Consider the following 6,524-nt stretch of genomic DNA (forward strand, 5'->3'; position numbering starts at 1 on the left):
ATTTGCGGCGAAACTATGCCCTCCACGGTGGGAACAGAATCGGGGGGAGCGAACTGACGAGAGAGGGCATCAGGCTTTATATTCTTTGAACCGGGTCGAAAGGAAATGGTGAAATTAAAACGCGTAAAGAAGAGAGACCAACGGGCCTGACGAGCATTGAGCCTTTTAGCCGAACGGATGTACTCGAGATTACGGTGGTCTGTCCAGACCACGAACGGCAATAATGACCCCTCGAGCCAGTGACGCCACTCCCCGAGCGCGAGACGTATGGCCAGAAGTTCGCGATCCCCCACGTCATAGTTACGCTCGGCCGGCGAAAGCCGGTGGGAGAAAAAAGCGCACGGGTGTATCCTCCCGTCAGCGGGCGAGCGCTGGGAGAGGATAGCCCTGACACCCACCTCGGAGGCATCCACCTCAACGATAAATTCTCTAGAGACGTCGGGGTAAATAAGAATGGGGGCTGATGAGAAAAGAGACTTAAGGTGATCAAAAGCCGACTGGGCAGCGTTACTCCAACTAAAGCGGGTCTTAACAGACGTAAGCGCAGTAAGGGGGGCTGCTACCTGACTGAAATTCCGAATAAACCGACGGTAAAAATTGGCAAACCCTAAGAACCGCTGAAGCGAGACGCGAGAGTCCGGGGCGGGCCAATCAGTGACGGCACTAACCTTAGAGGGATCCATACTAATGCCCTGGGGGGAAATCACAGAGCCTAGAAAAGTAGTAGTGCGCGCATGAAATGTACATTTCTCAGCCTTAACAAATAACTTGTTCTCCAGGAGACGTTGTAAGACCTGGCGAACGTGCTGCACATGCACCTGGAGAGAGGGGGAAAAAATTAGAATGTCATCAATGTAAACGAACACGAAAATATTCAACATGTCTCTGAGAACGTCATTGACCAATGCTTGAAACACGGAGGGGGCGTTGACGAGCCCGAAGGGGAGGACCCGGTATTCGAAATGACCAAGGGGGGTATTAAAAGCCGTCTTCCATTCGTCCCCCTCCCTGATGCGCACTAAGTGATACGCGTTACGTAGGTCCAGTTTTGTGAAGAACTGCGCCCCCTGCAAGATCTCAAAGGCCGATGACATAAGCGGTAGCGGATAACGATTCTTAATGGTAATGCTATTAAGACCTCTGTAATCAATGCAGGGGCGCAACGAACCGTCTTTCTTCTTCACAAAAAAGAACCCCGCACCAGCAGGGGAGGAGGAAGGGACAATAGTACCGGCCTCTAAAGATTCAGAGAGATATTTCTCAAGAGTCTTACGCTCGGGACCCGAAAGGGAGTAAAGGCTTCCCCGGGGGGGCGTGGTACCCGGGAGGAGCTCGATACAACAATCGTAAGGACGGTGCGGAGGAAGAGAGGCAGCCCGGGAACGACTGAAAACCGCTCGCAAATCGGCATACTCCTCAGGGACCCCAGATAAATCCCCCGGTTCCTCCTGAAACACAGAAACAGAAGAAACAGGAGACACAGCAGAAACTAAACACTTCACATGACATGACAGGCCCCAAGACAGAATGAAGCTCTTTAACCAGTTAATCTGAGGGTTATGTTCAACCAGCCAAGGATGGCCCAAAACAATAGGGGTAATGGGGGAGTGAAAAACTAAAAAAGAAATAGTCTCTCGGTGGTTGCCAGACACGATGAGACTCACAGGTGCAGTGACACGACCAACCTTAGCTAGTATCCGCCCATCCAAGGCAAATACAGTAGTGGGTTCCTGAAGGTTCACCAGCGGAATGCCGTGCCGTAAAGCCCATGCCTCATCCACGAAGCTACCCTCGGAGCCAGAGTCAATGAGGGCCAGACAAGAAGCCGAGGAACTCGGCCAGCGGAGGGAGACCGGTAAGGTAGTCCGAGAGAGAGGAGGAGGGGGAAAAGAGGCGGCGCTCACCCGTATCCCTCTCTCTACCGGTGAGCCCTGGCTTTTAAAGGGCAGGAGGAGGCAAAGTGGTCATCCGAGCCGCAGTAGAGGCAAAGCCGGTTGGAGATGCGGCGATGGCGTTCGGCAGCAGAAAGGCGAATCCCGCCTAGTTGCATCGGCTCCGTGTCGGGGACGACTGAGGAAGGGGAACCGGCAGCCGGGGAAGAGAGGAGTGACGTCTCCACGTGACGCGTCTTCCGGCGCAGCTCGAAACGTTTCTCAACACGAAGCGCTAGGTCGATGAGAGGGTCGAGACGGGATGGAACCTCACGAGCCAGTACCTCATCCTTAATATCAGCATTAAGACCCTCAATAAAGCGAGCCACCAGCGCCGGCTCATTCCATCCACAGGAGGTGGATAAAGTGCGGAATTCCACGGAAAAATCCGCCACCAAGCGCCTGCCCTGGCGGAGGCTGGACAACAGGCGGGAAGCCTCAGGCCCATGGACAGACCGGTCAAAAACCCGCAACATCTCCTCCTTAAACAGGATATACTGAGCCAGACAACCGGCATCGGTGTTCCAAACAGCCGTTCCCCACTCACGAGCCCGTCCCTTGAGAAGAGAGATGACGTAGGCGATCCGGGAACGATCTCTGGCATAGGTGGCAGGCTGAAGCGAAAAAACAACCTCACATTGCGTCAGAAATGATAAACATTCAGTCTGCTCACCAGAGTAGCACGGGGGATTATTCACACGAGGCTCCGGAGCCTCCGGGAGTCTCGGAGGAGAGGGCTCCATGCGGAGACGGTGAAGATGCTGGGAGAGATCGGTTACTTGGGCAGCGAGAGAATCAACGACATGACGGGTGGCAGCAAGTTCCTCGTCATGTCTGCCCAGCATAGCACCTTGCAGCTCAATGGCAGCCTGGAAAGGATTATCCTCCGCGGGATTCATGTGGTATGGTTGGATTATTCTGTCACGGAGAACAAAGAGGACCAAAGGCAAATTAGCAGGTGAGTCTTTTGCTTTAATATACACAGTTCGAGCCGTACAGGTAGTGGCACTTGGGAAATAAGAGTCAAAAACAAAACATAGGCAACGCCACTCAGGTTATGTAACTTAGGAGGTCACAGTCCTTGAAAAGGTAAAGCAAAACTTGTCTGCGTGGCTGTGTAACCAAGGGTAGGCAGACAGACTTGGCCGACTCCGCGGCGTTCAAAAGCAGGCTGTGACCGGCTGCGGCAGCAGCGACGGGCTCGTGAGAGAGAGGGGAAATACTGGAGCGCCTGAGTAGCCTAGGCTCGTTCCACACACCTCCTCAGCAGAGTAACTGTACAGAGAGCAGACTGGGTAACACACAGGAAAAACTGCTTATCACTGATATTAACAAAGACTCGACTCGACAGGACAGGACAGGAGCACGGCTCCGTATCTAACACAGTGTGAGACACAACACAACGTGACCATCATATAATAATCCAACAGAGGAAGGGAAAAAGAGGGAACTATATATAGGGAGGTAAATAACAAGATGAGGAGCAGGTGAGGAAATGAGGAACACCTGGGGGAAGCGCTAATGGGTTAACAAGCGAGTAAATGAGAAGAGATAAAATAGAGAAAAAGAATCCAAAGACGTAACAAGATCAGCCTCAGATCAGGTTTTTTTTGTCATTTGTTTATAAATGTTTTTTTCTTAGTAATTCCCTGCATTAAACTTATTCCCTGCATTAAAGTGCGACACAACAAAATCCAACATAACCTTCTGGATGATATTTAATTCAATAAAAACTGCGTGTGATGTTCGCAGCATTTACTCCCTTGCAGTTAAAATGAAAAAAAAGCATGGTAACAAAAAAATAACCATGGTTTTGACAATCATGGTTTAAAAAAACATAGTTAAACAATTCTTAGTGTAGTAAACCCATTGTTTTGCAAATAGTAATCAATACACCAAAAGAAATGGTCACTACACTTTTCCCACAAAAACATGGTGCAAAATACAATGAACAGTGTATGTATCTGGTTAAACAAGTATGTTTTACCAATTAAACACATGGCTGTATACTAAAGTACTAATTTTGTGTTGGACTAAAAATAGACATCCCTCACATTACATTATAATAAAAATGGATGGCTTTTTTTAATGAAGCATCTCTGAAATGTTTGTTGTGTGATTTAAAAAATTGTATTTGTTCAATCTGTTAGTTCAGTTCAGGTTTAAAAAAAAGTATTTTTAAAGTACTTTTAAGTAGTAAAGCATTATGAAGGAGGTTCTATCAGTGGCGGCTCGTCACTAGGGGGCGCTGGGGCTCCACCCCCTTAAAGTTGGCCAGAGAGAAAAGCTACTTTAACATGTTAAATATATAGTGCAAATTAATACAATATAAAATCGTTTAGTTGTACTATTTCACTGTTAGTCATGTTATAATTTATTTAAAAAAATGAAAAATCAAAACTGAGTTCGTTGTGGGTGTGTCATGTTTGTGTGTCTGGGGCGCACCCCTAATATGTAGGTCAGTAAAAAGGATAAAAACATGTGACCTAAGGGTAAGGTGGCCATTCGTGCCAGTTCGCCGGACAAGTCCCAAATATGTTTTCGGGTTCGTTCTCCGGAAGTCTCATTGCTCGACCGCATACGTCATCAAGGTTTAATATTTCGGGTTTAATTTCAGAAAAAAAACAACCATTACATTTTAAGGTAAGAATGAAACTACAATGATTGTATGTCTTAAAATAAATAAATCTTAATTTTTAATGTATTTTAACTGAAATGTGAGAACCTCGATGACGTATGCGGTCGAGCAACGCGACTTCCGGAGAACGAACCCGAAAACATGTTCGGGACGTGTCTGGCGGAACTGGCACAAATGGCCACCCTACCTGAGGCTGAGCTCAAATTGGCTGGTTTCGGATCCGCCCTGGGGCGCAGGACTGTGCGCCCCAAACCCTCCCACTTATGTTGTAAGTGAATCAATATTGTTTTTAATGTTTTTTACCTCCTGTGATTGGACCGTTCTCAGAGTCTCATAACCGCGTTGCAGATTGCTGTACTGATAGCTACTGATCAGTGAAAGCAAGTGAAATATCTTGAGATGAAGGAAAATATGCTTTTATCCTTACAAAATCACACTATACAAGGTATTTAATTGATGAATGAATAAATAAAGGGTTAAGAAGCTTGGACCAGATCGACCAACAGAGTCAATGGCAGTCTGTGTGCTCCACCACTTCTCATGGCAAACGGAGTTGGCTAGATGGATATCATGTAAGTCTTGAGTTTTATTTTTTCCATGTTTGCCGTTTTAAAGTCTGAATGCGTGATAGACGTGCACGACATGAAATTTATGTGGCGCATTTGAGCTGGTGTTCAGGGGCGTGTCTAGAGGGGGGGCATGGGGTGGCACCAGCCCCCCCTGGAATATGATTGGCCCCTCCTGGTGTCCCCCCTCCAATCTCATTGGGCCAGCTAGATTTACTGTCAACCTGAAAATGCCCACCGCACCATTGGACCAGAGAGCTGTCAATCACTTTTTGATTTGAGACTCCCGCGAAGACGAAGCGAGCACAGTAGTTGCGCGTTTTTAAAACAGGAGGAAGAGACACCAAGACACCCACCACACCTTTGGACCAGTTGTCAATCACTGTTTGATTTGAGACTCGTGCGAACGCGAAGAAGGAGCGGGCGCCCCACCACAGACTCAACACAGGCACAAATCAACACAAATCAAATAGATTTTTCATGATTACCATTTACATTTTATTTTACTATTTAAAACGGCTTTGTTCGCTTTTTGCAAGCGCTCAGTAGCGCCTCTCTCTCTCTCGCGTGCACGCTTTTTCACTGCTGCGTGTGGAACCTCGACAGTGCCTCTCTTACATGACACTGAGTGAAGGAGTTAAAAGTTGGCAGTGTTTTCCACCTGGGTTCCTCCGTGTACTTGTCTTTTCACGTAAAAGTTAACAGTCAACAGATGTTACTGACAGAGAAGACTGTTGATCGAGTATCATGACTTAAAGGTTAGTAGTGTTTTCCCACACAGACACACACCAGTTCTCTGTGCACAAGCTCTCTCCCTCCCTATGGTGCGGTTTGCGCACACACGCGTAACAGTATTCTCTGATATTTTTGAATTTGCGCTGAATTGTCTGCGCTATACGCGATCTACAATTAAACTAAAAAGCAAAATTAAAAAAATTAAAAGTGCTCATAAACACAATCAGATGAGAAGAGCAACCCTGCATGAGACGCACAGGTAATCCGAAATCACCTCGTATCAGCTCTTCAATGTAAATTGTATCAGACAATGTCGCATTTAAATCAGGATTTTAGCAGTATAAAGTAACAGCTGGTTGGATTAAACACGAGGTGTTATTGGGTCGTGTTTAGTCGCTATTTTAAACTTTTTCTTTATGTCTGACAACAGAACAGATAATATGTAAAAATAGCATTCAGTTGTGTTAAAATACAATATAATAAACAATGAAAGTCAGATCAGACAGAGTAGAAAAACACATTTTTAAGTAGGGCTAATATTTTCAGAACGTTAACTAATACCAGCTACACGCAACTCGATGTAATTTAGATAACCTACTTAAAGGAATAGTTCACTTAATTTAAATGGTCATATACCTAAACTTGTTTCCAACC

Source organism: Paramisgurnus dabryanus, chromosome 2, assembly GCF_030506205.2.
Source record: "Paramisgurnus dabryanus chromosome 2, PD_genome_1.1, whole genome shotgun sequence".
NCBI lineage: Eukaryota > Metazoa > Chordata > Actinopteri > Cypriniformes > Cobitidae > Paramisgurnus > Paramisgurnus dabryanus.